We start from the raw sequence: 26,459 nt of genomic DNA, 5'->3' as shown, positions 1-26,459 counted from the left end.
TATCATTTCGAAAACAAAGTCAAAAGAAAGCAACTTTGCATTGGCCGGGAATCGAACCCGGGCCTCCCGCGTGGCAGGCGAAAATTCTACCACTGAACCACCAATGCTTCACATGGTGTGTTCACAGCAAGAGCTCTGTCCAAGACAGTGGTCAGGTTCACACACTTAAATTGTACACATATGAACAAAGTGTGCGCAGCAGACATGATAACGCCAACGTTTCACATGATGATGGCAAGAATCAGATGCAGGAGACTATAAGTAATAATGTCTTTGCATTTGCTGAGGTCACTGGCTTGGTACTAGAGTTGTGGTTATCAGGGCATGATGGCAGGCTGCTCCTGACAGAAGTGGCTCACAGAATGCACCCGCCAGATCACCAGCACTATTGTGTTTCAGATCATGTCACTGAACTCTCCTCCTGGAAAATCCTTCCCACTGGCTTTGCCAGATTCTGTGTCCTCCCCAAAATGCTGGGGTGAAACGGGCAGAGTTCTGCGCCCTGCGCCCCTTTACGCGTCCCTAACGCCATTCCAACGCGCCCTGGTCGGGCACAGCCCTGGTCGGGCTTAGATCACTGCAGCCTCTGGAGATCAAGAACTCCGGAAGCCTAGGGTCAGGCCTATTGCAGAGGCATCTTGTGCCTGGCCATTCCGGGATTGTTGTGTTTCAGGGCCTAGCCATCAATACTCCTGGGATTTCTTTCCATGAGAACCCTCATGTCCCTGTCCTCCCACAAGCCCGAGCTTTTATGTAAAATAAAGTGTGCTCTGTGGGCCTTCCCCTATGTGCTCTCTGCCTAATCTCTTTCTCCCAAGCTGAGCTCTGCAGGTAAATGTATCTATCTGACTGAGGGGCTAGGGAGGGCCTTTCCCAGCAGTCTTACAAGCCAAGAGTTCATAGAAAGCACCTGCTCTGGGAAGGAGACTCTGCTCACAGAGAAGACAAGTCCAACATAACACAGTGAAGATGGGATGGGCAAGACACACGCCTCACGGGCTGGTAGCACGCAAACAGAGGAGCAGGGAGCTACGCTAAGCAGGCAAAGAGAAAAGTCATGTATGAGTCTCATGCACTGTGACCGGTAGTAATACTGGCTCTAACACCATTAGACAGTAGTCTACACATCATAAATTACAACAGTAACAAGACACTAAGCAAATGACAAATGCTGTATGGCATAAAGACGCCTTATATAATACAAGCTCCAGGCAGGCGCACACATGTCAAGACATATATTGAGTCTCAGGAAATGTATACAGTCAATAGTCTCTGTGGCGCAATCGGTTAGCGCGTTCGGCTGTTAACCGAAAGGTTGGTGGTTCAAGCCCACCCAGGGACGTAGCCTTTTGTCTGCATGAAACACAGATACGTACCTTTGCTCTTTCCTGCATGCGATCCTTTCCCTGAATAGTTCAATCCTCAGCGTTCTCACTGCACCTGCAGTCAATTTCAATAATTAGGATAGAAAACAAAAGGCCAAGCCCTGTAATACAACCGTAGGCATATAAGCAGAGGAAAATAAGTCAAAAGGCCCACAGCATTTGTTCATCTGGCATCGAAGGCTGCAAGTGTAAGGACCTCGTGGCGCAACGGTAGCGCGTCTGACTCCAGATCAGAAGGTTGCGTGTTCAAATCACGTCGGGGTCACTGCTTACCATTTTATTCCCCACTGAGTTCATATATATCATTTCGAAAACAAAGTCAAAAGAAAGCAACCTTGCATTGGCCGGGAATCGAACCCGGGCCTCCCGCGTGGTAGGCGAGAATTCTACCACTGAACCACCAATGCTTCACATGGTGTGTTCACAGCAAGAGCTCTGTCCAAGGCAGTGGTCAGGTTCACACACTTAAATTGTACACATATGAACAAAGTGTGCGCAGCAGACATGATAACGCCAACGTTTCACATGATGATGGCAAGAATCAGATGCAGGAGACTATAAGTAATAATGTCTTTGCATTTGCTGAGGTCACTGGCTTGGTACTAGAGTTGTGGTTATCAGGGCATGATGGCAGGCTGCTCCTGACAGAAGTGGCTCACAGAATGCACCCGCCAGATCACCAGCACTATTGTGTTTCAGATCATGTCACTGAACTCTCCTCCTGGAAAATCCTTCCCACTGGCTTTGCCAGATTCTGTGTCCTCCCCAAAATGCTGGGGTGAAACGGGCAGAGTTCTGCGCCCTGCGCCCCTTTACGCGTCCCTAATGCCATCCCAACGCGCCCTGGTCGGGCTTAGATCACTGGAGCCTCTGGAGATCAAGAACTCCGGAAGCCTAGGGTCAGGCCTATTGCAGAGGCATCTTGTCCCTGGCCATTCCGGGATTGTTGTGTTTCAGGGCCTAGCCATCAATACTCCTGGGATTTCTTTCCAGGAGAACCCTCATGTCCCTGTCCTCCCACAAGCCCGAGCTTTTATGTAAAATAAAGTGTGCTCTGTGGGCCTTCCCCTATGTGCTCTCTGCCTAATCTCTTTCTCCCAAGCTGAGCTCTGCAGGTAAATGTATCTATCTGACTGAGGGGCTAGGGAGGGCCTTTCCCAGCAGTCTTACAAGCCAAGAGTTCAGAGAAAGCACCTGCTCTGGGAAGGAGACTCTGCTCACAGAGAAGACAAGTCCAACATAACACAGTGAAGATGGGATGGGCAAGACACACGCCTCACAGGCTGGTAGCACGCAAACAGAGGAGCAGGGAGCTACGCTAAGCAGGCAAAGAGAAAAGTCATGTATGAGTCTCATGCACTGTGACCGGTAGTAATACTGGCTCTAACACCATTAGACAGTAGTCTACACATCATAAATTACAACAGTAACAAGACACTAAGCAAATAACAAATGCTGTATGGCATAAAGACGCCTTATATAATACAAGCTCCAAGCAGGCGCACACATGTCAAGACATATATTGAGTCTCAGGAAATGTATACAGTCAATAGTCTCTGTGGCGCAATCGGTTAGCGCGTTCGGCTGTTAACCGAAAGGTTGGTGGTTCAAGCCCACCCAGGGATGTTGCCTTTTGTCTGCATGAAACACAGATTTGCTCTTTCCTGCGTGCGATCCTTTCCCTGAATAGTTCAATCCTCAGCGTTCTCACTGCACCTGCAGTCAATTTCAATAATTAGGATAGAAAACAAAAGGCCAAGCCCTGTAATACAACCGTAGGCATATAAGCAGAGGAAAATAAGTCAAAAGGCCCACAGCATTTGTTCATCTGGCATCGAAGGCTGCAAGTGTAAGGACCTCGTGGCGCAACGGTAGCGCGTCTGACTCCAGATCAGAAGGTTGCGTGTTCAAATCACGTCGGGGTCACTGCTTACCATTTTATTCCCCACTGAGTTCATATATATCATTTCGAAAACAAAGTCAAAAGGAAGCAACCTTGCATTGGCCGGGAATCGAACCCGGGCCTCCCGCGTGGCAGGCGAGAATTCTACCACTGAACCACCAATGCTTCACATGGTGTGTTCACAGGCAGAGCTCTGTCCAAGACAGTGGTCAGGTTCACACACTTAAATTGTACACATATGAACAAAGTGTGCGCAGCAGACATGATAACGCCAACGTTTCACATGATGATGGCAAGAATCAGATGCAGGAGACTATAAGTAATAATGTCTTTGCATTTGCTGAGGTCACTGGCTTGGTACTAGAGTTGTGGTTATCAGGGCATGATGGCAGGCTGCTGCTGACAGAAGTGGCTCACAGAATGCACCCGCCAGATCACCAGCACTATTGTGTTTCAGATCATGTCACTGAACTCTCCTCCTGGAAAATCCTTCCCACTGGCTTTGCCAGATTCTGTGTCCTCCCCAAAATGCTGGGGTGAAACGGGCAGAGTTCTGCGCCCTGCGCCCCTTTACGCGTCCCTAACGCCATCCCAACGCGCCCTGGTCGGGCACAGCCCTGGTCGGGCTTAGATCACTGGAGCCTCTGGAGATCAAGAACTCCGGAAGCCTAGGGTCAGGCCTATTGCAGAGGCATCTTGTGCCTGGCCATTCCGGGATTGTTGTGTTTCAGGGCCTAGCCATCAATACTCCTGGGATTTCTTTCCATAAGAACCCTCATGTCCCTGTCCTCCCACAAGCCCGAGCTTTTATGTAAAATAAAGTGTGCTCTGTGGGCCTTCCCCTATGTGCTCTCTGCCTAATCTCTTTCTCCCAAGCTGAGCTCTGCAGGTAAATGTATCTATCTGACTGAGGGGCTAGGGAGGGCCTTTCCCAGCAGTCTTACAAGCCAAGAGTTCAGAGAAAGCACCTGCTCTGGGAAGGAGACTCTGCTCACAGAGAAGACAAGTCCAACATAACACAGTGAAGATGGGATGGGCAAGACACACGCCTCACGGGCTGGTAGCACGCAAACAGAGGAGCAGGGAGCTACGCTAAGCAGGCAAAGAGAAAAGTCATGTATGAGTCTCATGCACTGTGACCGGTAGTAATACTGGCTCTAACACCATTAGACAGTAGTCTACACATCATAAATTACAACAGTAACAAGACACTAAGCAAATGACAAATGCTGTATGGCATAAAGACGCCTTATATAATACAAGCTCCAGGCAGGCGCACACATGTCAAGACATATATTGAGTCTCAGGAAATGTATACAGTCAATAGTCTCTGTGGCGCAATCGGTTAGCGCGTTCGGCTGTTAACCGAAAGGTTGGTGGTTCAAGCCCACCCAGGGACGTAGCCTTTTGTCTGCATGAAACACAGATACGTACCTTTGCTCTTTCCTGCGTGCGATCCTTTCCCTGAATAGTTCAATCCTCAGCGTTCTCACTGCACCTGCAGTCAATTTCAATAATTAGGATAGAAAACAAAAGGCCAAGCCCTGTAATACAACCGTAGGCATATAAGCAGAGGAAAATAAGTCAAAAGGCCCACAGCATTTGTTCATCTGGCATCGAAGGCTGCAAGTGTAAGGACCTCGTGGCGCAACCGTAGCGCGTCTGACTCCAGATCAGAAGGTTGCGTGTTCAAATCACGTCGGGGTCACTGCTTACCATTTTATTCCCCACTGAGTTCATATATATCATTTCGAAAACAAAGTCAAAAGAAAGCAACCTTGCATTGGCCGGGAATCGAACCCGGGCCTCTCGCGTGGCAGGCGAGAATTCTACCACTGAACCACCAATGCTTCACATGGTGTGTTCACAGCAAGAGCTCTGTCCAAGACAGTGGTCAGGTTCACACACTTAAATTGTACACATATGAACAAAGTGTGCGCAGCAGACATGATAACGCCAACGTTTCACATGATGATGGCAAGAATCAGATGCAGGAGACTATAAGTAATAATGTCTTTGCATTTTCTGAGGTCACTGGCTTGGTACTAGAGTTGTGGTTATCAGGGCATGATGGCAGGCTGCTCCTGACAGAAGTGGCTCACAGAATGCACCCGCCAGATCACCAGAACTATTGTGTTTCAGATCATGTCACTGAACTCTCCTCCTGGAAAATCCTTCCCACTGGCTTTGCCAGATTCTGTGTCCTCCCCAAAATGCTGGGGTGAAACGGGCAGAGTTCTGCGCCCTGCGCCCCTTTACGCGTCCCTAACGCCATCCCAACGCGCCCTGGTCGGGCACAGCCCTGGTCGGGCTTAGATCACTGGAGCCTCTGGAGATCAAGAACTCCGGAAGCCTAGGGTCAGGCCTATTGCAGAGGCATCTTGTGCCTGGCCATTCCGGGATTGTTGTGTTTCAGGGCCTAGCCATCAATACTCCTGGGATTTCTTTCCATGAGAACCCTCATGTCCCTGTCCTCCCACAAGCCCGAGCTTTTATGTAAAATAAAGTGTGCTCTGTGGGCCTTCCCCTATGTGCTCTCTGCCTAATCTCTTTCTCCCAAGCTGAGCTCTGCAGGTAAATGTATCTATCTGACTGAGGGGCTAGGGAGGGCCTTTCCCAGCAGTCTTACAAGCCAAGAGTTCAGAGAAAGCACCTGCTCTGGGAAGGAGACTCTGCTCACAGAGAAGACAAGTCCAACATAACACAGTGAAGATGGGATGGGCAAGACACACGCCTCACGGGCTGGTAGCACGCAAACAGAGGAGCAGGGAGCTACGCTAAGCAGGCAAAGAGAAAAGTCATGTATGAGTCTCATGCACTGTGACCGGTAGTAATACTGGCTCTAACACCATTAGACAGTAGTCTACACATCATAAATTACAACAGTAACAAGACACTAAGCAAATGACAAATGCTGTATGGCATAAAGACGCCTTATATAATACAAGCTCCAGGCAGGCGCACACATGTCAAGACATATATTGAGTCTCAGGAAATGTATACAGTCAATAGTCTCTGTGGCGCAATCGGTTAGCGCGTTCGGCTGTTAACCGAAAGGTTGGTGGTTCAAGCCCACCCAGGGACGTTGCCTTTTGTCTGCATGAAACACAGATATGTACCTTTGCTCTTTCCTGCGTGCGATCCTTTCCCTGAATAGTTCAATCCTCAGCGTTCTCGCTGCACCTGCAGTCAATTTCAATAATTAGGATAGAAAACAAAAGGCCAAGCCCTGTAATACAACCGTAGGCATATAAGCAGAGGAAAATAAGTCAAAAGGCCCACAGCATTTGTTCATCTGGCATCGAAGGCTGCAAGTGTAAGGACCTCGTGGCGCAACGGTAGCGCGTCTGACTCCAGATCAGAAGGTTGCGTGTTCAAATCACGTCGGGGTCACTGCTTACCATTTTATTCCCCACTGAGTTCATATATATCATTTCGAAAACAAAGTCAAAAGAAAGCAACCTTGCATTGGCCGGGAATCGAACCCAGGCCTCCCGCGTGGCAGGCGAGAATTCTACCACTGAACCACCAATGCTTCACATGGTGTGTTAACAGCAAGAGCTCTGTCCAAGACAGTGGTCAGGTTCACGCACTTAAATTGTACACATATGAACAAAGTGTGCGCAGCAGACATGATAACGCCAACGTTTCACATGATGATGGCAAGAATCAGATGCAGGAGACTATAAGTAATAATGTCTTTGCATTTGCTGAGGTCACTGGCTTGGTACTAGAGTTGTGGTTATCAGAGCATGATGGCAGGCTGCTCCTGACAGAAGTGGCTCACAGAATGCACCCGCCAGATCACCAGCACTATTGTGTTTCAGATCATGTCACTGAACTCTCCTCCTGGAAAATCCTTCCCACTGGCTTTGCCAGATTCTGTGTCCTCCCCAAAATGCTGGGGTGAAACGGGCAGAGTTCTGCGCCCTGCGCCCCTTTACGCGTCCCTAATGCCATCCCAACGCGCCCTGGTCGGGCTTAGATCACTGGAGCCTCTGGAGATCAAGAACTCCGGAAGCCTAGGGTCAGGCCTATTGCAGAGGCATCTTGTGCCTGGCCATTCCGGGATTGTTGTGTTTCAGGGCCTAGCCATCAATACTCCTGGGATTTCTTTCCAGGAGAACCCTCATGTCCCTGTCCTCCCACAAGCCCGAGCTTTTATGTAAAATAAAGTGTGCTCTGTGGGCCTTCCCCTATGTGCTCTCTGCCTAATCTCTTTCTCCCAAGCTGAGCTCTGCAGGTAAATGTATCTATCTGACTGAGGGGCTAGGGAGGGCCTTTCCCAGCAGTCTTACAAGCCAAGAGTTCAGAGAAAGCACCTGCTCTGGGAAGGAGACTCTGCTCACAGAGAAGACAAGTCCAACATAACACAGTGAAGATGGGATGGGCAAGACACACGCCTCACGGGCTGGTAGCACGCAAACAGAGGAGCAGGGAGCTACGCTAAGCAGGCAAAGAGAAAAGTCATGTATGAGTCTCATGCACTGTGACCGGTAGTAATACTGGCTCTAACACCATTAGACAGTAGTCTACACATCATAAATTACAACAGTAACAAGACACTAAGCAAATGACAAATGCTGTATGGCATAAAGACGCCTTATATAATACAAGCTCCAAGCAGGCGCACACATGTCAAGACATATATTGAGTCTCAGGAAATGTATACAGTCAATAGTCTCTGTGGCGCAATCGGTTAGCGCGTTCGGCTGTTAACCGAAAGGTTGGTGGTTCAAGCCCACCCAGGGACGTTGCCTTTTGTCTGCATGAAACACAGATTTGCTCTTTCCTGCGTGCGATCCTTTCCCTGAATAGTTCAATCCTCAGCGTTCTCACTGCACCTGCAGTCAATTTCAATAATTAGGATAGAAAACAAAAGGCCAAGCCCTGTAATACAACCGTAGGCATATAAGCAGAGGAAAATAAGTCAAAAGGCCCACAGCATTTGATCATCTGGCATCGAAGGCTGCAAGTGTATGGACCTCGTGGCGCAACGGTAGCGCGTCTGACTCCAGATCAAAAGGTTGCGTGTTCAAATCACGTCGGGGTCACTGCTTACCATTTTATTCCCCACTGAGTTCATATATATCATTTCGAAAACAAAGTCAAAAGAAAGCAACCTTGCATTGGCCGGGAATCGAACCCGGGCCTCCCGCGTGGCAGGCGAGAATTCTACCACTGAACCACCAATGCTTCACATGGTGTGTTCACAGCAATAGCTCTGTCCAAGACAGTGGTCAGGTTCACACACTTAAATTGTACACATATGAACAAAGTGGGCGCAGCAGACATGATAACGCCAACGTTTCACATGATGATGGCAAGAATCAGATGCAGGAGACTATAAGTAATAATGTCTTTGCATTTGCTGAGGTCACTGGCTTGGTACTAGAGTTGTGGTTATGAGGGCATGATGGCAGGCTGCTCCTGACAGAAGTGGCTCACAGAATGCACCCGCCAGATCACCAGCACTATTGTGTTTCAGATCATGTCACTGAACTCTCCTCCTGGAAAATCCTTCCCACTGGCTTTGCCAGATTCTGTGTCCTCCCCAAAATGCTGGGGTGAAACGGGCAGAGTTCTGCGCCCTGCGCCCCTTTACGCGTCCCTAACGCCATCCCAACGCGCCCTGGTCGGGCTTAGATCACTGGAGCCTCTGGAGATCAAGAACTCCGGAAGCCTAGGGTCAGGCCTATTGCAGAGGCATCTTGTGCCTGGCCATTCCGGGATTGTTGTGTTTCAGGGCCTAGCCATCAATACTCCTGGGATTTCTTTCCATGAGAACCCTCATGTCCCTGTCCTCCCACAAGCCCGAGCTTTTATGTAAAATAAAGTGTGCTCTGTGGGCCTTCCCCTATGTGCTCTCTGCCTAATCTCTTTCTCCCAAGCTGAGCTCTGCAGGTAAATGTATCTATCTGACTGAGGGGCTAGGGAGGGCCTTTCCCAGCAGTCTTACAAGCCAAAAGTTCAGAGAAAGCACCTGCTCTGGGAAGGAGACTCTGCTCACAGAGAAGACAAGTCCAACATAACACAGTGAAGATGGGATGGGCAAGACACACGCCTCACGGGCTGGTAGCACGCAAACAGAGGAGCAGGGAGCTACGCTAAGCAGGCAAAGAAAAAAGTCATGTATGAGTCTCATGCACTGTGACCGGTAGTAATACTGGCTCTAACACCATTAGACAGTAGTCTACACATCATAAATTACAACAGTAACAAGACACTAAGCAAATGACAAATGCTGTATGGCATAAAGACGCCTTATATAATACAAGCTCCAGGCAGGCGCACACATGTCAAGACATATATTGAGTCTCAGGAAATGTATACAGTCAATAGTCTCTGTGGCGCAATCGGTTAGCGCGTTCGGCTGTTAACCGAAAGGTTGGTGGTTCAAGCCCACCCAGGGACGTAGCCTTTTGTCTGCATGAAACACAGATACGTACCTTTGCTCTTTCCTGCGTGCGATCCTTTCCCTGAATAGTTCAATCCTCAGCGTTCTCACTGCACCTGCAGTCAATTTCAATAATTAGGATAGAAAACAAAAGGCCAAGCCCTGTAATACAACCGTAGGCATATAAGCAGAGGAAAATAAGTCAAAAGGCCCACAGCATTTGTTCATCTGGCATCGAAGGCTGAAAGTGTAAGGACCTCGTGGCGCAACGGTAGCGCGTCTGACTCCAGATCAGAAGGTTGCGTGTTCAAATCACGTCGGGGTCACTGCTTACCATTTTATTCCCCACTGAGTTCATATATATCATTTCGAAAACAAAGTCAAAAGAAAGCAACCTTGCATTGGCCGGGAATCGAACCCGGGCCTCCCGCGTGGCAGGCGAGAATTCTACCACTGAACCACCAATGCTTCACATGGTGTGTTCACAGCAAGAGCTCTGTCCAAGACAGTGGTCAGGTTCACACACTTAAATTGTACACATATGAACAAAGTGTGCGCAGCAGACATGATAACGCCAACGTTTCACATGATGATGGCAAGAATCAGATGCAGGAGACTATAAGTAATAATGTCTTTGCATTTGCTGAGGTCACTGGCTTGGTACTAGAGTTGTGGTTATCAGGGCATGATGGCAGGCTGCTCCTGACAGAAGTGGCTCACAGAATGCACCCGCCAGATCACCAGCACTATTGTGTTTCAGATCATGTCACTGAACTCTCCTCCTGGAAAATCCTTCCCACTGGCTTTGCCAGATTCTGTGTCCTCCCCAAAATGCTGGGGTGAAACGGGCAGAGTTCTGCGCCCTGCGCCCCTTTACGCGTCCCTAACGCCATCCCAACGCGCCCTGGTCGGGCACAGCCCTGGTCGGGCTTAGATCACTGGAGCCTCTGGAGATCAAGAACTCCGGAAGCCTAGGGTCAGGCCTATTGCAGAGGCATCTTGTGCCTGGCCATTCCGGGATTGTTGTGTTTCAGGGCCTAGCCATCAATACTCCTGGGATTTCTTTCCATGAGAACCCTCATGTCCCTGTCCTCCCACAAGCCCGAGCTTTTATGTAAAATAAAGTGTGCTCTGTGGGCCTTCCCCTATGTGCTCTCTGCCTAATCTCTTTCTCCCAAGCTGAGCTCTGCAGGTAAATGTATCTATCTGACTGAGGGGCTAGGGAGGGCCTTTCCCAGCAGTCTTACAAGCCAAGAGTTCAGAGAAAGCACCTGCTCTGGGAAGGAGACTCTGCTCACAGAGAAGACAAGTCCAACATAACACAGTGAAGATGGGATGGGCAAGACACACGCCTCACGGGCTGGTAGCACGCAAACAGAGGAGCAGGGAGCTACGCTAAGCAGGCAAAGAGAAAAGTCATGTATGAGTCTCATGCACTGTGACCGGTAGTAATACTGGCTCTAACACCATTAGACAGTAGTCTACACATCATAAATTACAACAGTAACAAGACACTAAGCAAATGACAAATGCTGTATGGCATAAAGACGCCTTATATAATACAAGCTCCAGGCAGGCGCACACATGTCAAGACATATATTGAGTCTCAGGAAATGTATACAGTCAATAGTCTCTGTGGCGCAATCGGTTAGCGCGTTCGGCTGTTAACCGAAAGGTTGGTGGTTCAAGCCCACCCAGGGACGTAGCCTTTTGTCTGCATGAAACACAGATTTGCTCTTTCCTGCATGCGATCCTTTCCCTGAATAGTTCAATCCTCAGCGTTCTCACTGCACCTGCAGTCAATTTCAATAATTAGGATAGAAAACAAAAGGCCAAGCCCTGTAATACAACCGTAGGCATATAAGCAGAGGAAAATAAGTCAAAAGGCCCACAGCATTTGTTCATCTGGCATCGAAGGCTGCAAGTGTAAGGACCTCGTGGCGCAACGGTAGCGCGTCTGACTCCAGATCAGAAGGTTGCGTGTTAAAATCACGTCGGGGTCACTGCTTACCATTTTATTCCCCACTGAGTTCATATATATCATTTCGAAAACAAAGTCAAAAGAAAGCAACCTTGCATTGGCCGGGAATCGAACCCGGGCCTCCCGCGTGGCAGGCGAGAATTCTACCACTGAACCACCAATGCTTCACATGGTGTGTTCACAGGCAGAGCTCTGTCCAAGATAGTGGTCAGGTTCACACACTTAAATTGTACACATATGAACAAAGTGTGCGCAGCAGACATGATAACGCCAACGTTTCACATGATGACGGCAAGAATTAGATGCAGGAGACTATAAGTAATAATGTCTTTGCATTTGCTGAGGTCACTGGCTTGGTACTAGAGTTGTGGTTATCAGGGCATGATGGCAGGCTGCTCCTGACAGAAGTGGCTCACAGAATGCACCCGCCAGATCACCAGCACTATTGTGTTTCAGATCATGTCACTGAACTCTCCTCCTGGAAAATCCTTCCCACTGGCTTTGCCAGATTCTGTGTCCTCCCCAAAATGCTGGGGTGAAACGGGCAGAGTTCTGCGCCCTGCGCCCCTTTATGCGTCCCTAACGCGCCCTGGTCGGGCTTAGATCACTGGAGCCTCTGGAGATCAAGAACTCCGGAAGCCTAGGCTCAGGCCTATTGCAGAGGCATCTTGTGCCTGGCCATTCCGGGATTGTTGTGTTTCAGGGCCTAGCCATCAATACTCCTGGGATTTCTTTCCATGAGAACCCTCATGTCCCTGTCCTCCCACAAGCCCGAGCTTTTATGTAAAATAAAGTGTGCTCTGTGGGCCTTCCCCTATGTGCTCTCTGCCTAATCTCTTTCTCCCAAGCTGAGCTCTGCAGGTAAATGTATCTATCTGACTGAGGAGCTAGTGAGGGCCTTTCCCAGCAGTCTTACAAGCCAAGAGTTCAGAGAAAGCACCTGCTCTGGGAAGGAGACTCTGCTCACAGAGAAGACAAGTCCAACATAACACAGTGAAGATGGGATGGGCAAGACACACGCCTCACGGGCTGGTAGCACGCAAACAGAGGAGCAGGGAGCTACGCTAAGCAGGCAAAGAGAAAAGTCATGTATGAGTCTCATGCACTGTGACCGGTAGTAATACTGGCTCTAACACCATTAGACAGTAGTCTACACATCATAAATTACAACAGTAACAAGACACTAAGCAAATGACAAATGCTGTATGGCATAAAGACGCCTTATATAATACAAGCTCCAGGCAGGCGCACACATGTCAAGACATATATTGAGTCTCAGGAAATGTATACAGTCAATAGTCTCTGTGGCGCAATCGGTTAGCGCGTTCGGCTGTTAACCGAAAGGTTGGTGGTTCAAGCCCACCCAGGGACGTAGCCTTTTGTCTGCATGAAACACAGATACGTACCTTTGCTCTTTCCTGCGTGCGATCCTTTCCCTGAATAGTTCAATCCTCAGCGTTCTCACTGCACCTGCAGTCAATTTCAATAATTAGGATAGAAAACAAAAGGCCAAGCCCTGTAATACAACCGTAGGCATATAAGCAGAGGAAAATAAGTCAAAAGGCCCACAGCATTTGTTCATCTGGCATCGAAGGCTGCAAGTGTAAGGACCTCGTGGCGCAACGGTAGCGCGTCTGACTCCAGATCAGAAGGTTGCGTGTTCAAATCACGTTGGGGTCACTGCTTACCATTTTATTCCCCACTGAGTTCATATATATCATTTCGAAAACAAAGTCAAAAGAAAGCAACCTTGCATTGGCCGGGAATCGAACCCAGGCCTCCCGCGTGGCAGGCGAGAATTCTACCACTGAACCACCAATGCTTCACATGGTGTGTTCACAGCAAGAGCTCTGTCCAAGACAGTGGTCAGGTTCACACACTTAAATTGTACACATATGAACAAAGTGTGCGCAGCAGACATGATAACGCCAACGTTTCACATGATGATGGCAAGAATCAGATGCAGGAGACTATAAGTAATAATGTCTTTGCATTTGCTGAGGTCACTGGCTTGGTACTAGAGTTGTGGTTATCAGGGCATGATGGCAGGCTGCTCCTGACAGAAGTGGCTCACAGAATGCACCCGCCAGATCACCAGCACTATTGTGTTTCAGATCATGTCACTGAACTCTCCTCCTGGAATATCCTTCCCACTGGCTTTGCCAGATTCTGTGTCCTCCCCAAAATGCTGGGGTGAAACGGGCAGAGTTCTGCGCCCTGCGCCCCTTTATGCGTCCCTAACGCGCTCCCAGCGCGCCCTGGTCGGGCACAGCCCTGGTCGGGCTTAGATCACTGGAGCCTCTGGAGATCAAGAACTCCGGAAGCCTAGGGTCAGGCCTATTGCAGAGGCATCTTGTGCCTGGCCATTCCGGGATTGTTGTGTTTCAGGGCCTAGCCATCAATACTCCTGGGATTTCTTTCCATGAGAACCCTCATGTCCCTGTCCTCCCACAAGCCCGAGCTTTTATGTAAAATAAAGTGTGCTCTGTGGGCCTTCCCCTATGTGCTCTCTGCCTAATCTCTTTCTCCCAAGCTGAGCTCTGCAGGTAAATGTATCTATCTGACTGAGGGGCTAGGGAGGGCCTTTCCCAGCAGTCTTACAAGCCAAGAGTTCAGAGAAAGCACCTGCTCTGGGAAGGAGACTCTGCTCACAGAGAAGACAAGTCCAACATAACACAGTGAAGATGGGATGGGCAAGACACACGCCTCACGGGCTGGTAGCACGCAAACAGAGGAGCAGGGAGCTACGCTAAGCAGGCAAAGAGAAAAGTCATGTATGAGTCTCATGCACTGTGACCGGTAGTAATACTGGCTCTAAAACCATTAGACAGTAGTCTACACATCATAAATTACAACAGTAACAAGACACTAAGCAAATGACAAATGCTGTATGGCATAAAGACGCCTTATATAATACAAGCTCCAGGCAGGCGCACACATGTCAAGACATATATTGAGTCTCAGGAAATGTATACAGTCAATAGTCTCTGTGGCGCAATCGGTTAGCGCGTTCGGTTGTTAACCGAAAGGTTGGTGGTTCAAGCCCACCCAGGGACGTAGCCTTTTGTCTGCATGAAACACAGATACGTACCTTTGCTCTTTCCTGCGTGCGATCCTTTCCCTGAATAGTTCAATCCTCAGCGTTCTCACTGCACCTGCAGTCAATTTCAATAATTAGGATAGAAAACAAAAGGCCAAGCCCTGTAATACAACCGTAGGCATATCAGCAGAGGAAAATAAGTCAAAAGGCCCACAGCATTTGTTCATCTGGCATCGAAGGCTGCAAGTGTAAGGACCTCGTGGCGCAACAGTAGCGCGTCTGACTCCAGATCAGAAGGTTGCGTGTTCAAATCACTTCGGGGTCACTGCTTACCATTTTATTCCCCACTGAGTTCATATATATCATTTCGAAAACAAAGTCAAAAGAAAGCAACCTTGCATTGGCCGGGAATCGAACCCGGGCCTCCCGCGTGGCAGGCGAAAATTCTACCACTGAACCACCAATGCTTCACATGGTGTGTTCACAGCAAGAGCTCTGTCCAAGACAGTGGTCAGGTTCACACACTTAAATTGTACACATATGAACAAAGTGTGCGCAGCAGACATGATAACGCCAACGTTTCACATGATGATGGCAAGAATCAGATGCAGGAGACTATAAGTAATAATGTCTTTGCATTTGCTGAGGTCACTGGCTTGGTACTAGAGTTGTGGTTATCAGGGCATGATGGCAGGCTGCTCCTGACAGAAGTGGCTCACAGAATGCACCCGCCAGATCACCAGCACTATTGTGTTTCAGATCATGTCACTGAACTCTCCTCCTGGAAAATCCTTCCCACTGGCTTTGCCAGATTCTGTGTCCTCCCCAAAATGCTGGGGTGAAACGGGCAGAGTTCTGCGCCCTGCGCCCCTTTACGCGTCCCTAACGCCATTCCAACGCGCCCTGGTCGGGCACAGCCCTGGTCGGGCTTAGATCACTGCAGCCTCTGGAGATCAAGAACTCCGGAAGCCTAGGGTCAGGCCTATTGCAGAGGCATCTTGTGCCTGGCCATTCCGGGATTGTTGTGTTTCAGGGCCTAGCCATCAATACTCCTGGGATTTCTTTCCATGAGAACCCTCATGTCCCTGTCCTCCCACAAGCCCGAGCTTTTATGTAAAATAAAGTGTGCTCTGTGGGCCTTCCCCTATGTGCTCTCTGCCTAATCTCTTTCTCCCAAGCTGAGCTCTGCAGGTAAATGTATCTATCTGACTGAGGGGCTAGGGAGGGCCTTTCCCAGCAGTCTTACAAGCCAAGAGTTCAGAGAAAGCACCTGCTCTGGGAAGGAGACTCTGCTCACAGAGAAGACAAGTCCAACATAACACAGTGAAGATGGGATGGGCAAGACACACGCCTCACGGGCTGGTAGCACGCAAACAGAGGAGCAGGGAGCTACGCTAAGCAGGCAAAGAGAAAAGTCATGTATGAGTCTCATGCACTGTGACCGGTAGTAATACTGGCTCTAACACCATTAGACAGTAGTCTACACATCATAAATTACAACAGTAACAAGACACTAAGCAAATGACAAATGCTGTATGGCATAAAGACGCCTTATATAATACAAGCTCCAGGCAGGCGCACACATGTCAAGACATATATTGAGTCTCAGGAAATGTATACAGTCAATAGTCTCTGTGGCGCAATCGGTTAGCGCGTTCGGCTGTTAACCGAAAGGTTGGTGGTTCAAGCCCACCCAGGGACGTAGCCTTTTGTCTGCATGAAACACAGATACGTACCTTTGCTCTTTCCTGCATGCGATCCTTTCCCTGAATAGTTCAATCCTCAGCGTTCTCACTGCACCTGCAGTCAATTTCAATAATTAGGATAGAAAACAAAAGGCCAAGCCCTGTAATACAACCGTAGGCATATAAGCAGAGGAAAATAAGTCAAAAGGCCCACAGCATTTGTTCATCTGGCATCGAAGGCTGCAAGTGTAAGGACCTCGTGGCGCAACGGTAGCGCGTCTGACTCCAGATCAGAAGGTTGCGTGTTCAAATCACGTCGGGGTCACTTCTTACCATTTTATTCCCCACTGAGTTCATATATATCATTTCAAAAACAAAGTCAAAAGAAAGCAACCTTGCATTGGCCGGGAATCGAACCCAGGCCTCCCGCGTGGCAGGCGAGAATTCTACCACTGAACCACCAATGCTTCACATGGTGTGTTCACAGCAAGAGCTCTGTCCAAGGCAGTGGTCAGGTTCACACACTTAAATTGTACACATATGAACAAAGTGTGCGCAGCAGACATGATAACGCCAACGTTTCACATGATGATGGCAAGAATCAGATGCAGGAGACTATAAGTAATAATGTCTTTGCATTTGCTGAGGTCACTGGCTTGGTACTAGAGTTGTGGTTATCAGGGCATGATGGCAGGCTGCTCCTGACAGAAGTGGCTCACAGAATGCACCCGCCAGATCACCAGCACTATTGTGTTTCAGATCATGTCACTGAACTCTCCTCCTGGAAAATCCTTCCCACTGGCTTTGCCAGATTCTGTGTCCTCCCCAAAATGCTGGGGTGAAACGGGCAGAGTTCTGCGCCCTGCGCCCCTTTACGCGTCCCTAATGCCATCCCAACGCGCCCTGGTCGGGCTTAGATCACTGGAGCCTCTGGAGATCAAGAACTCCGGAAGCCTAGGGTCAGGCCTATTGCAGAGGCATCTTGTGCCTGGCCATTCCGGGATTGTTGTGTTTCAGGGCCTAGCCATCAATACTCCTGGGATTTCTTTCCAGGAGAACCCTCATGTCCCTGTCCTCCCACAAGCCCGAGCTTTTATGTAAAATAAAGTGTGCTCTGTGGGCCTTCCCCTATGTGCTCTCTGCCTAATCTCTTTCTCCCAAGCTGAGCTCTGCAGGTAAATGTATCTATCTGACTGAGGGGCTAGGGAGGGCCTTTCCCAGCAGTCTTACAAGCCAAGAGTTCAGAGAAAGCACCTGCTCTGGGAAGGAGACTCTGCTCACAGAGAAGACAAGTCCAACATAACACAGTGAAGATGGGATGGGCAAGACACACGCCTCACAGGCTGGTAGCACGCAAACAGAGGAGCAGGGAGCTACGCTAAGCAGGCAAAGAGAAAAGTTATGTATGAGTCTCATGCACTGTGACCGGTAGTAATACTGGCTCTAACACCATTAGACAGTAGTCTACACATCATAAATTACAACAGTAACAAGACACTAAGCAAATGACAAATGCTGTATGGCATAAAGACGCCTTATATAATACAAGCTCCAAGCAGGCGCACACATGTCAAGACATATATTGAGTCTCAGGAAATGTATACAGTCAATAGTCTCTGTGGCGCAATCGGTTAGCGCGTTCGGCTGTTAACCGAAAGGTTGGTGGTTCAAGCCCACCCAGGGACGTTGCCTTTTGTCTGCATGAAACACAGATTTGCTCTTTCCTGCGTGCGATCCTTTCCCTGAATAGTTCAATCCTCAGCGTTCTCACTGCACCTGCAGTCAATTTCAATAATTAGGATAGAAAACAAAAGGCCAAGCCCTGTAATACAACCGTAGGCATATAAGCAGAGGAAAATAAGTCAAAAGGCCCACAGCATTTGTTCATCTGGCATCGAAGGCTGCAAGTGTAAGGACCTCGTGGCGCAACGGTAGCGCGTCTGACTCCAGATCAGAAGGTTGCGTGTTCAAATCACGTCGGGGTCACTGCTTACCATTTTATTCCCCACTGAGTTCATATATATCATTTCGAAAACAAAGTCAAAAGGAAGCAACCTTGCATTGGCCGGGAATCGAACCCGGGCCTCCCGCGTGGCAGGCAAGAATTCTACCACTAAACCACCAATGCTTCACATGGTGTGTTCACAGGCAGAGCTCTGTCCAAGACAGTGGTCAGGTTCACACACTTAAATTGTACACATATGAACAAAGTGTGCGCAGCAGACATGATAACGCCAACGTTTCACATGATGATGGCAAGAATCAGATGCAGGAGACTATAAGTAATAATGTCTTTGCATTTGCTGAGGTCGCTGGCTTGGTACTAGAGTTGTGGTTATCAGGGCATGATGGCAGGCCTCTCCTGACAGAAGTGGCTCACAGAATGCACCCGCCAGATCACCAGCACTATTGTGTTTCAGATCATGTCACTGAACTCTCCTCCTGGAAAATCCTTCCCACTGGCTTTGCCAGATTCTGTGTCCTCCCCAAAATGCTGGGGTGAAACGGGCAGAGTTCTGCGCCCTGCTCCCCTTTACGCGTCCCTAACGCCATCCCAACGCGCCCTGGTCGGGCACAGCCCTGGTCGGGCTTAGATCACTGGAGCCTCTGGAGATCAAGAACTCCGGAAACCTAGGGTCAGGCCTATTGCAGAGGCATCTTGTGCCTGGCCATTCCGGGATTGTTGTGTTTCAGGGCCTAGCCATCAATACTCCTGGGATTTCTTTCCATGAGAACCCTCATGTCCCTGTCCTCCCACAAGCCCGAGCTTTTATGTAAAATAAAGTGTGCTCTGTGGGCCTTCCCCTATGTGCTCTCTGCCTAATCTCTTTCTCCCAAGCTGAGCTCTGCAGGTAAATGTATCTATCTGACTGAGGGGCTAGGGAGGGCCTTTCCCAGCAGTCTTACAAGCCAAGAGTTCAGAGAAAGCACCTGCTCTGGGAAGGAGACTCTGCTCACAGAGAAGACAAGTCCAACATAACACAGTGAAGATGGGATGGGCAAGACACACGCCTCACGGGCTGGTAGCACGCAAACAGAGGAGCAGGGAGCTACGCTAAGCAGGCAAAGAGAAAAGTCATGTATGAGTCTCATGCACTGTGACCGGTAGTAATACTGGCTCTAACACCATTAGACAGTAGTCTACACATCATAAATTACAACAGTAACAAGACACTAAGCAAATGACAAATGCTGTATGGCATAAAGACGCCTTATATAATACAAGCTCCAGGCAGGCGCACACATGTCAAGACATATATTGAGTCTCAGGAAATGTATACAGTCAATAGTCTCTGTGGCGCAATCGGTTAGCGCGTTCGGCTGTTAACCGAAAGGTTGGTGGTTCAAGCCCACCCAGGGACGTAGCCTTTTGTCTGCATGAAACACAGATACGTACCTTTGCTCTTTCCTGCGTGCGATCCTTTCCCTGAATAGTTCAATCCTCAGCGTTCTCACTGCACCTGCAGTCAATTTCAATAATTAGGATAGAAAACAAAAGGCCAAGCCCTGTAATACAACCGTAGGCATATAAGCAGAGGAAAATAAGTCAAAAGGCCCACAGCATTTGTTCATCTGGCATCGAAGGCTGCAAGTGTAAGGACCTCGTGGCGCAACCGTAGCGCGTCTGACTCCAGATCAGAAGGTTGCGTGTTCAAATCACGTCGGGGTCACTGCTTACCATTTTATTCCCCACTGAGTTCATATATATCATTTCGAAAACAAAGTCAAAAGAAAGCAACCTTACATTGGCCGGGAATCGAACCAGGGCCTCCCGCGTGGCAGGCGAGAATTCTACCACTGAACCACCAATGCTTCACATGGTGTGTTCACAGCAAGAGCTCTGTCCAAGACAGTGGTCAGGTTCACACACTTAAATTGTACACATATGAACAAAGTGTGCGCAGCAGACATGATAACGCCAACGTTTCACATGATGATGGCAAGAATCAGATGCAGGAGACTATAAGTAATAATGTCTTTGCATTTGCTGAGGTCACTGGCTTGGTACTAGAGTTGGGTTATCAGGGCATGATGGCAGGCTGCTCCTGACAGAAGTGGCTCACAGAATGCACCCGCCAGATCACCAGCACTATTGTGTTTCAGATCATGTCACTGAACTCTCCTCCTGGAAAATCCTTCCCACTGGCTTTGCCAGATTCTGTGTCCTCCCCAAAATGCTGGGGTGAAACGGGCAGAGTTCTGCGCCCTGCGCCCCTTTACGCGTCCCTAACGCCATCCCAACGCGCCCTGGTCGGGCACAGCCCTGGTCGGGCTTAGATCACTGGAGCCTCTGGAGATCAAGAACTCCGGAAGCCTAGGGTCAGGCCTATTGCAGAGGCATCTTGTGCCTGGCCATTCCGGGATTGTTGTGTTTCAGGGCCTAGCCATCAATACTCCTGGGATTTCTTTCCATGAGAACCCTCATGTCCCTGTCCTCCCACAAGCCCGAGCTTTTATGTAAAATAAAGTGTGCTCTGTGGGCCTTCCCCTATGTGCTCTCTGCCTAATCTCTTTCTCCCAAGCTGAGCTCTGCAGGTAAATGTATCTATCTGACTGAGGGGCTAGGGAGGGCCTTTCCCAGCAGTCTTACAAGCCAAGAGTTCAGAGAAAGCACCTGCTCTGGGAAGGAGACTCTGCTCACAGAGAAGACAAGTCCAACATAACACAGTGAAGATGGGATGGGCAAGACACACGCCTCACGGGCTGGTAGCACGCAAACAGAGGAGCAGGGAGCTACGCTAAGCAGGCAAAGAGAAAAGTCATGTATGAGTCTCATGCACTGTGACCGGTAGTAATACTGGCTCTAACACCATTAGACAGTAGTCTACACATCATAAATTACAACAGTAACAAGACACTAAGCAAATGACAAATGCTGTATGGCATAAAGACGCCTTATATAATACAAGCTCCAGGCAGGCGCACACATGTCAAGACATAGATTGAGTCTCAGGAAATGTATACAGTCAATAGTCTCTGTGGCGCAATCGGTTAGCGCGTTCGGCTGTTAACCGAAAGGTTGGTGGTTCAAGCCCACCCAGGGACGTAGCCTTTTGTCTGCATGAAACACAGATACGTACCTTTGCTCTTTCCTGCGTGCGATCCTTTCCCTGAATAGTTCAATCCTCAGCGTTCTCGCTGCACCTGCAGTCAATTTCAATAATTAGGATAGAAAACAAAAGGCCAAGCCCTGTAATACAACCGTAGGCATATAAGCAGAGGAAAATAAGTCAAAAGGCCCACAGCATTTGTTCATCTGGCATCGAAGGCTGCAAGTGTAAGGACCTCGTGGCGCAACGGTAGCGCGTCTGACTCCAGATCAGAAGGTTGCGTGTTCAAATCACGTCGGGGTCACTGCTTACCATTTTATTCCCCACTGAGTTCATATATATCATTTCGAAAACAAAGTCAAAAGAAAGCAACCTTGCATTGGCCGGGAATCGAACCCGGGCCTCCCGCGTGGCAGGCGAGAATTCTACCACTGAACCACCAATGCTTCACATGGTGTGTTCACAGCAAGAGCTCTGTCCAAGACAGTGGTCAGGTTCACACACTTAAATTGTACACATATGAACAAAGTGTGCGCAGCAGACATGATAACGCCAACGTTTCACATGATGATGGCAAGAATCAGATGCAGGAGACTATAAGTAATAATGTCTTTGCATTTGCTGAGGTCACTGGCTTGGTACTAGAGTTGTGGTTATCAGGGCATGATGGCAGGCTGCTCCTGACAGAAGTGGCTCACAGAATGCACCCGCCAGATCACCAGCACTATTGTGTTTCAGATCATGTCACTGAACTCTCCTCCGGGAAAATCCTTCCCACTGGCTTTGCCAGATTCTGTGTCCTCCCCAAAATGCTGGGGTGAAACGGGCAGAGTTCTGCGCCCTGCGCCCCTTTACGCGTCCCTAATGCCATCCCAACGCGCCCTGGTCGGGCTTAGATCACTGGAGCCTCTGGAGATCAAGAACTCCGGAAGCCTAGGGTCAGGCCTATTGCAGAGGCATCTTGTGCCTGGCCATTCCGGGATTGTTGTGTTTCAGGGCCTAGCCATCAATACTCCTGGGATTTCTTTCCAGGAGAACCCTCATGTCCCTGTCCTCCCACAAGCCCGAGCTTTTATGTAAAATAAAGTGTGCTCTGTGGGCCTTCCCCTATGTGCTCTCTGCCTAATCTCTTTCTCCCAAGCTGAGCTCTGCAGGTAAATGTATCTATCTGACTGAGGGGCTAGGGAGGGCCTTTCCCAGCAGTCTTACAAGCCAAGAGTTCAGAGAAAGCACCTGCTCTGGGAAGGAGACTCTGCTCACAGAGAAGACAAGTCCAACATAACACAGTGAAGATGGGATGGGCAAGACACACGCCTCACGGGCTGGTAGCACGCAAACAGAGGAGCAGGGGGCTACGCTAAGCAGGCAAAGAGAAAAGTCATGTATGAGTCTCATGCACTGTGACCGGTAGTAATACTGGCTCTAACACCATTAGACAGTAGTCTACACATCATAAATTACAACAGTAACAAGACACTAAGCAAATGACAAATGCTGTATGGCATAAAGACGCCTTATATAATACAAGCTCCAAGCAGGCGCACACATGTCAAGACATATATTGAGTCTCAGGAAATGTATACAATCAATAGTCTCTGTGGCGCAATCGGTTAGCGCGTTCGGCTGTTAACCGAAAGGTTGGTGGTTCAAGCCCACCCAGGGACGTTGCCTTTTGTCTGCATGAAACACAGATTTGCTCTTTCCTGCGTGCGATCCTTTCCCTGAATAGTTCAATCCTCAGCGTTCTCACTGCACTAGCAGTCAATTTCAATAATTAGGATAGAAAACAAAAGGCCAAGCCCTGTAATACAACCGTAGGCATATAAGCAGAGGAAAATAAGTCAAAAGGCCCACAGCATTTGATCATCTGGCATCGAAGGCTGCAAGTGTATGGACCTCGTGGCGCAACGGTAGCGCATCTGACTCCAGATCAAAAGGTTGCGTGTTCAAATCACGTCGGGGTCACTGCTTACCATTTTATTCCCCACTGAGTTCATATATATCATTTCGAAAACAAAGTCAAAAGAAAGCAACCTTGCATTGGCCGGGAATCGAACCCGGGCCTCCCGCGTGGCAGGCGAGAATTCTACCACTGAACCACCAATGCTTCACATGGTGTGTTCACAGCAATAGCTCTGTCCAAGACAGTGGTCAGGTTCACACACTTAAATTGTACACATATGAACAAAGTGTGCGCAGCAGACATGATAACGCCAACGTTTCACATGATGATGGCAAGAATCAGATGCAGGAGACTATAAGTAATAATGTCTTTGCATTTGCTGAGGTCACTGGCTTGGTACTAGAGTTGTGGTTATCAGGGCATGATGGCAGGCTGCTCCTGACAGAAGTGGCTCACAGAATGCACCCGCCAGATCACCAGCACTATTGTGTTTCAGATCATGTCACTGAACTCTCCTCCTGGAAAATCCTTCCCACTGGCTTTGCCAGATTCTGTGTCCTCCCCAAAATGCTGGGGTGAAACGGGCAGAGTTCTGCGCCCTGCGCCCCTTTACGCGTCCCTAACGCCATCCCAACGCGCCCTGGTCGGGCACAGCCCTGGTCGGGCTTAGATCACTGGAGCCTCTGGAGATCAAGAACTCCGGAAGCCTAGGGTCAGGCCTATTGCAGAGGCATCTTGTGCCTGGCCATTCCGGGATTGTTGTGTTTCAGGGCCTAGCCATCAATACTCCTGGGATTTCTTTCCATGAGAACCCTCATGTCCCTGTCCTCCCACAAGCCCGAGCTTTTATGTAAAATAAAGTGTGCTCTGTGGGCCTTCCCCTATGTGCTCTCTGCCTAATCTCTTTCTCCCAAGCTGAGCTCTGCAGGTAAATGTATCTATCTGACTGAGGGGCTAGGGAGGGCCTTTCCCAGCAGTCTTACAAGCCAAGAGTTCAGAGAAAGCACCTGCTCTGGGAAGGAGACTCTGCTCACAGAGAAGACAAGTCCAACATAACACAGTGAAGATGGGATGGGCAAGACACACGCCTCACGGGCTGGTAGCACGCAAACAGAGGAGCAGGGAGCTACGCTAAGCAGGCAAAGAGAAAAGTCATGTATGAGTCTCATGCACTGTGACCGGTAGTAATACTGGCTCTAACACCATTAGACAGTAGTCTACACATCATATATTACAACAGTAACAAGACACTAAGCAAATGACAAATGCTGTATGGCATAAAGACGCCTTATATAATACAAGCTCCAGGCAGGCGCACACATGTCAAGACATATATTGAGTCTCAGGAAATGTATACAGTCAATAGTCTCTGTGGCGCAATCGGTTAGCGCGTTCGGCTGTTAACCGAAAGGTTGGTGGTTCAAGCCCACCCAGGGACGTAGCCTTTTGTCTGCATGAAACACAGATACGTACCTTTGCTCTTTCCTGCGTGCGATCCTTTCCCTGAATAGTTCAATCCTCAGCGTTCTCACTGCACCTGCAGTCAATTTCAATAATTAGGATAGAAAACAAAAGGCCAAGCCCTGTAATACAACCGTAGGCATATAAGCAGAGGAAAATAAGTCAAAAGGCCCACAGCATTTGTTCATCTGGCATCGAAGGCTGAAAGTGTAAGGACCTCGTGGCGCAACGGTAGCGCGTCTGACTCCAGATCAGAAGGTTGCGTGTTCAAATCACGTCGGGGTCACTGCTTACCATTTTATTCCCCACTGAGTTCATATATATCATTTCGAAAACAAAGTCAAAAGAAAGCAACCTTGCATTGGCCGGGAATCGAACCCGGGCCTCCCGCGTGGCAGGCGAGAATTCTACCACTGAACCACCAATGCTTCACATGGTGTGTTCACAGCAAGAGCTCTGTCCAAGACAGTGGTCAGGTTCACACACTTAAATTGTACACATATGAACAAAGTGTGCGCAGCAGACATGATAACGCCAACGTTTCACATGATGATGGCAAGAATCAGATGCAGGAGACTATAAGTAATAATGTCTTTGCATTTGCTGAGGTCACTGGCTTGGTACTAGAGTTGTGGTTATCAGGGCATGATGGCAGGCTGCTCCTGACAGAAGTGGCTCACAGAATGCACCCGCCAGATCACCAGCACTATTGTGTTTCAGATCATGTCACTGAACTCTCCTCCTGGAAAATCCTTCCCACTGGCTTTGCCAGATTCTGTGTCCTCCCCAAAATGCTGGGGTGAAACGGGCAGAGTTCTGCGCCCTGCGCCCCTTTATGCGTCCCTAATGCCATCCCAACGCGCCCTGGTCGGGCTTAGATCACTGGAGCCTCTGGAGATCAAGAACTCCGGAAGCCTAGGGTCAGGCCTATTGCAGAGGAATCTTGTGCCTGGCCATTCCGGGATTGTTGTGTTTCAGGGCCTAGCCATCAATACTCCTGGGATTTCTTTCCAGGAGAACCCTCATGTCCCTGTCCTCCCACAAGCCCGAGCTTTTATGTAAAATAAAGTGTGCTCTGTGGGCCTTCCCCTATGTGCTCTCTGCCTAATCTCTTTCTCCCAAGCTGAGCTCTGCAGGTAAATGTATCTATCTGACTGAGGGGCTAGGGAGGGCCTTTCCCAGCAGTCTTACAAGCCAAGAGTTCAGAGAAAGCACCTGCTCTGGGAAGGAGACTCTGCTCACAGAGAAGACAAGTCCAACATAACACAGTGAAGATGGGATGGGCAAGACACACGCCTCACGGGCTGGTAGCACGCAAACAGAGGAGCAGGGAGCTACGCTAAGCAGGCAAAGAGAAAAGTCATGTATGAGTCTCATGCACTGTGACCGGTAGTAATACTGGCTCTAACACCATTAGACAGTAGTCTACACATCATAAATTACAACAGTAACAAGACACTAAGCAAATGACAAATGCTGTATGGCATAAAGACGCCTTATATAATACAAGCTCCAAGCAGGCGCACACATGTCAAGACATATATTGAGTCTCAGGAAATGTATACAGTCAATAGTCTCTGTGGCGCAATCGGTTAGGCGTTCGGCTGTTAACCGAAAGGTTGGTGGTTCAAGCCCACCCAGGGACGTTGCCTT

At 49.0% G+C, this 26,459-nt stretch overlaps 47 non-coding genes across 47 annotated transcripts; 31 read left to right on the top strand and 16 right to left on the bottom strand.

Moving 5' to 3' along the window:
* Positions 1 to 36: 36 nt before the first annotated feature.
* TRNAG-GCC (transfer RNA glycine (anticodon GCC)) lies at positions 37 to 107 on the bottom strand. The gene has a single exon. It is a non-coding gene; the product is annotated as a tRNA-Gly (tRNA).
* Positions 108 to 1,268: 1,161 nt separating this feature from the next.
* On the top strand, positions 1,269 to 1,342 carry TRNAN-GUU (transfer RNA asparagine (anticodon GUU)). The gene has a single exon. It is a non-coding gene; the product is annotated as a tRNA-Asn (tRNA).
* Positions 1,343 to 1,578: 236 nt separating this feature from the next.
* On the top strand, positions 1,579 to 1,650 carry TRNAW-CCA (transfer RNA tryptophan (anticodon CCA)). Its single transcript has one exon. It is a non-coding gene; the product is annotated as a tRNA-Trp (tRNA).
* A 71-nt stretch (positions 1,651 to 1,721) lies between these two features.
* TRNAG-ACC (transfer RNA glycine (anticodon ACC)) lies at positions 1,722 to 1,792 on the bottom strand. Its single transcript has one exon. It is a non-coding gene; the product is annotated as a tRNA-Gly (tRNA).
* A 1,145-nt stretch (positions 1,793 to 2,937) lies between these two features.
* TRNAN-GUU (transfer RNA asparagine (anticodon GUU)) lies at positions 2,938 to 3,011 on the top strand. The gene has a single exon. It is a non-coding gene; the product is annotated as a tRNA-Asn (tRNA).
* A 228-nt stretch (positions 3,012 to 3,239) lies between these two features.
* Positions 3,240 to 3,311, top strand: TRNAW-CCA (transfer RNA tryptophan (anticodon CCA)). Its single transcript has one exon. It is a non-coding gene; the product is annotated as a tRNA-Trp (tRNA).
* A 71-nt stretch (positions 3,312 to 3,382) lies between these two features.
* Positions 3,383 to 3,453, bottom strand: TRNAG-GCC (transfer RNA glycine (anticodon GCC)). The gene has a single exon. It is a non-coding gene; the product is annotated as a tRNA-Gly (tRNA).
* Positions 3,454 to 4,614: 1,161 nt separating this feature from the next.
* Positions 4,615 to 4,688, top strand: TRNAN-GUU (transfer RNA asparagine (anticodon GUU)). The gene has a single exon. It is a non-coding gene; the product is annotated as a tRNA-Asn (tRNA).
* A 236-nt stretch (positions 4,689 to 4,924) lies between these two features.
* Positions 4,925 to 4,996, top strand: TRNAW-CCA (transfer RNA tryptophan (anticodon CCA)). Its single transcript has one exon. It is a non-coding gene; the product is annotated as a tRNA-Trp (tRNA).
* A 71-nt stretch (positions 4,997 to 5,067) lies between these two features.
* Positions 5,068 to 5,138, bottom strand: TRNAG-GCC (transfer RNA glycine (anticodon GCC)). The gene has a single exon. It is a non-coding gene; the product is annotated as a tRNA-Gly (tRNA).
* Positions 5,139 to 6,299: 1,161 nt separating this feature from the next.
* On the top strand, positions 6,300 to 6,373 carry TRNAN-GUU (transfer RNA asparagine (anticodon GUU)). The gene has a single exon. It is a non-coding gene; the product is annotated as a tRNA-Asn (tRNA).
* A 236-nt stretch (positions 6,374 to 6,609) lies between these two features.
* On the top strand, positions 6,610 to 6,681 carry TRNAW-CCA (transfer RNA tryptophan (anticodon CCA)). Its single transcript has one exon. It is a non-coding gene; the product is annotated as a tRNA-Trp (tRNA).
* Positions 6,682 to 6,752: 71 nt separating this feature from the next.
* On the bottom strand, positions 6,753 to 6,823 carry TRNAG-GCC (transfer RNA glycine (anticodon GCC)). The gene has a single exon. It is a non-coding gene; the product is annotated as a tRNA-Gly (tRNA).
* A 1,145-nt stretch (positions 6,824 to 7,968) lies between these two features.
* TRNAN-GUU (transfer RNA asparagine (anticodon GUU)) lies at positions 7,969 to 8,042 on the top strand. Its single transcript has one exon. It is a non-coding gene; the product is annotated as a tRNA-Asn (tRNA).
* A 228-nt stretch (positions 8,043 to 8,270) lies between these two features.
* Positions 8,271 to 8,342, top strand: TRNAW-CCA (transfer RNA tryptophan (anticodon CCA)). Its single transcript has one exon. It is a non-coding gene; the product is annotated as a tRNA-Trp (tRNA).
* Positions 8,343 to 8,413: 71 nt separating this feature from the next.
* Positions 8,414 to 8,484, bottom strand: TRNAG-GCC (transfer RNA glycine (anticodon GCC)). The gene has a single exon. It is a non-coding gene; the product is annotated as a tRNA-Gly (tRNA).
* Positions 8,485 to 9,629: 1,145 nt separating this feature from the next.
* TRNAN-GUU (transfer RNA asparagine (anticodon GUU)) lies at positions 9,630 to 9,703 on the top strand. The gene has a single exon. It is a non-coding gene; the product is annotated as a tRNA-Asn (tRNA).
* Positions 9,704 to 9,939: 236 nt separating this feature from the next.
* On the top strand, positions 9,940 to 10,011 carry TRNAW-CCA (transfer RNA tryptophan (anticodon CCA)). The gene has a single exon. It is a non-coding gene; the product is annotated as a tRNA-Trp (tRNA).
* A 71-nt stretch (positions 10,012 to 10,082) lies between these two features.
* TRNAG-GCC (transfer RNA glycine (anticodon GCC)) lies at positions 10,083 to 10,153 on the bottom strand. The gene has a single exon. It is a non-coding gene; the product is annotated as a tRNA-Gly (tRNA).
* A 1,161-nt stretch (positions 10,154 to 11,314) lies between these two features.
* Positions 11,315 to 11,388, top strand: TRNAN-GUU (transfer RNA asparagine (anticodon GUU)). Its single transcript has one exon. It is a non-coding gene; the product is annotated as a tRNA-Asn (tRNA).
* A 228-nt stretch (positions 11,389 to 11,616) lies between these two features.
* Positions 11,617 to 11,688, top strand: TRNAW-CCA (transfer RNA tryptophan (anticodon CCA)). The gene has a single exon. It is a non-coding gene; the product is annotated as a tRNA-Trp (tRNA).
* Positions 11,689 to 11,759: 71 nt separating this feature from the next.
* On the bottom strand, positions 11,760 to 11,830 carry TRNAG-GCC (transfer RNA glycine (anticodon GCC)). The gene has a single exon. It is a non-coding gene; the product is annotated as a tRNA-Gly (tRNA).
* A 1,134-nt stretch (positions 11,831 to 12,964) lies between these two features.
* TRNAN-GUU (transfer RNA asparagine (anticodon GUU)) lies at positions 12,965 to 13,038 on the top strand. Its single transcript has one exon. It is a non-coding gene; the product is annotated as a tRNA-Asn (tRNA).
* Positions 13,039 to 13,274: 236 nt separating this feature from the next.
* On the top strand, positions 13,275 to 13,346 carry TRNAW-CCA (transfer RNA tryptophan (anticodon CCA)). The gene has a single exon. It is a non-coding gene; the product is annotated as a tRNA-Trp (tRNA).
* A 71-nt stretch (positions 13,347 to 13,417) lies between these two features.
* Positions 13,418 to 13,488, bottom strand: TRNAG-GCC (transfer RNA glycine (anticodon GCC)). Its single transcript has one exon. It is a non-coding gene; the product is annotated as a tRNA-Gly (tRNA).
* Positions 13,489 to 14,649: 1,161 nt separating this feature from the next.
* On the top strand, positions 14,650 to 14,723 carry TRNAN-GUU (transfer RNA asparagine (anticodon GUU)). Its single transcript has one exon. It is a non-coding gene; the product is annotated as a tRNA-Asn (tRNA).
* Positions 14,724 to 14,959: 236 nt separating this feature from the next.
* On the top strand, positions 14,960 to 15,031 carry TRNAW-CCA (transfer RNA tryptophan (anticodon CCA)). Its single transcript has one exon. It is a non-coding gene; the product is annotated as a tRNA-Trp (tRNA).
* Positions 15,032 to 15,102: 71 nt separating this feature from the next.
* TRNAG-GCC (transfer RNA glycine (anticodon GCC)) lies at positions 15,103 to 15,173 on the bottom strand. The gene has a single exon. It is a non-coding gene; the product is annotated as a tRNA-Gly (tRNA).
* A 1,161-nt stretch (positions 15,174 to 16,334) lies between these two features.
* Positions 16,335 to 16,408, top strand: TRNAN-GUU (transfer RNA asparagine (anticodon GUU)). The gene has a single exon. It is a non-coding gene; the product is annotated as a tRNA-Asn (tRNA).
* A 236-nt stretch (positions 16,409 to 16,644) lies between these two features.
* On the top strand, positions 16,645 to 16,716 carry TRNAW-CCA (transfer RNA tryptophan (anticodon CCA)). Its single transcript has one exon. It is a non-coding gene; the product is annotated as a tRNA-Trp (tRNA).
* A 71-nt stretch (positions 16,717 to 16,787) lies between these two features.
* On the bottom strand, positions 16,788 to 16,858 carry TRNAG-GCC (transfer RNA glycine (anticodon GCC)). Its single transcript has one exon. It is a non-coding gene; the product is annotated as a tRNA-Gly (tRNA).
* A 1,145-nt stretch (positions 16,859 to 18,003) lies between these two features.
* On the top strand, positions 18,004 to 18,077 carry TRNAN-GUU (transfer RNA asparagine (anticodon GUU)). The gene has a single exon. It is a non-coding gene; the product is annotated as a tRNA-Asn (tRNA).
* A 228-nt stretch (positions 18,078 to 18,305) lies between these two features.
* TRNAW-CCA (transfer RNA tryptophan (anticodon CCA)) lies at positions 18,306 to 18,377 on the top strand. The gene has a single exon. It is a non-coding gene; the product is annotated as a tRNA-Trp (tRNA).
* Positions 18,378 to 18,448: 71 nt separating this feature from the next.
* On the bottom strand, positions 18,449 to 18,519 carry TRNAG-GCC (transfer RNA glycine (anticodon GCC)). Its single transcript has one exon. It is a non-coding gene; the product is annotated as a tRNA-Gly (tRNA).
* Positions 18,520 to 19,680: 1,161 nt separating this feature from the next.
* Positions 19,681 to 19,754, top strand: TRNAN-GUU (transfer RNA asparagine (anticodon GUU)). Its single transcript has one exon. It is a non-coding gene; the product is annotated as a tRNA-Asn (tRNA).
* A 236-nt stretch (positions 19,755 to 19,990) lies between these two features.
* TRNAW-CCA (transfer RNA tryptophan (anticodon CCA)) lies at positions 19,991 to 20,062 on the top strand. The gene has a single exon. It is a non-coding gene; the product is annotated as a tRNA-Trp (tRNA).
* A 71-nt stretch (positions 20,063 to 20,133) lies between these two features.
* On the bottom strand, positions 20,134 to 20,204 carry TRNAG-GCC (transfer RNA glycine (anticodon GCC)). The gene has a single exon. It is a non-coding gene; the product is annotated as a tRNA-Gly (tRNA).
* Positions 20,205 to 21,364: 1,160 nt separating this feature from the next.
* TRNAN-GUU (transfer RNA asparagine (anticodon GUU)) lies at positions 21,365 to 21,438 on the top strand. The gene has a single exon. It is a non-coding gene; the product is annotated as a tRNA-Asn (tRNA).
* Positions 21,439 to 21,674: 236 nt separating this feature from the next.
* On the top strand, positions 21,675 to 21,746 carry TRNAW-CCA (transfer RNA tryptophan (anticodon CCA)). The gene has a single exon. It is a non-coding gene; the product is annotated as a tRNA-Trp (tRNA).
* Positions 21,747 to 21,817: 71 nt separating this feature from the next.
* Positions 21,818 to 21,888, bottom strand: TRNAG-GCC (transfer RNA glycine (anticodon GCC)). Its single transcript has one exon. It is a non-coding gene; the product is annotated as a tRNA-Gly (tRNA).
* A 1,145-nt stretch (positions 21,889 to 23,033) lies between these two features.
* On the top strand, positions 23,034 to 23,107 carry TRNAN-GUU (transfer RNA asparagine (anticodon GUU)). The gene has a single exon. It is a non-coding gene; the product is annotated as a tRNA-Asn (tRNA).
* Positions 23,108 to 23,335: 228 nt separating this feature from the next.
* TRNAW-CCA (transfer RNA tryptophan (anticodon CCA)) lies at positions 23,336 to 23,407 on the top strand. The gene has a single exon. It is a non-coding gene; the product is annotated as a tRNA-Trp (tRNA).
* A 71-nt stretch (positions 23,408 to 23,478) lies between these two features.
* TRNAG-GCC (transfer RNA glycine (anticodon GCC)) lies at positions 23,479 to 23,549 on the bottom strand. The gene has a single exon. It is a non-coding gene; the product is annotated as a tRNA-Gly (tRNA).
* A 1,161-nt stretch (positions 23,550 to 24,710) lies between these two features.
* Positions 24,711 to 24,784, top strand: TRNAN-GUU (transfer RNA asparagine (anticodon GUU)). Its single transcript has one exon. It is a non-coding gene; the product is annotated as a tRNA-Asn (tRNA).
* A 236-nt stretch (positions 24,785 to 25,020) lies between these two features.
* TRNAW-CCA (transfer RNA tryptophan (anticodon CCA)) lies at positions 25,021 to 25,092 on the top strand. Its single transcript has one exon. It is a non-coding gene; the product is annotated as a tRNA-Trp (tRNA).
* A 71-nt stretch (positions 25,093 to 25,163) lies between these two features.
* On the bottom strand, positions 25,164 to 25,234 carry TRNAG-GCC (transfer RNA glycine (anticodon GCC)). Its single transcript has one exon. It is a non-coding gene; the product is annotated as a tRNA-Gly (tRNA).
* A 1,145-nt stretch (positions 25,235 to 26,379) lies between these two features.
* Positions 26,380 to 26,452, top strand: TRNAN-GUU (transfer RNA asparagine (anticodon GUU)). The gene has a single exon. It is a non-coding gene; the product is annotated as a tRNA-Asn (tRNA).
* The last annotated feature ends 7 nt before the right edge of the window (positions 26,453 to 26,459 follow it).

Source organism: Lissotriton vulgaris, chromosome 1_1 (assembly GCF_964263255.1).
Source record: "Lissotriton vulgaris chromosome 1_1, aLisVul1.2, whole genome shotgun sequence".
NCBI classification, from domain to species: Eukaryota; Metazoa; Chordata; class Amphibia; order Caudata; family Salamandridae; genus Lissotriton; species Lissotriton vulgaris.
The sequence above is the reverse complement of the archived record's forward strand: the minus strand, read 5'-3'. Positions and strand labels throughout refer to the sequence as shown.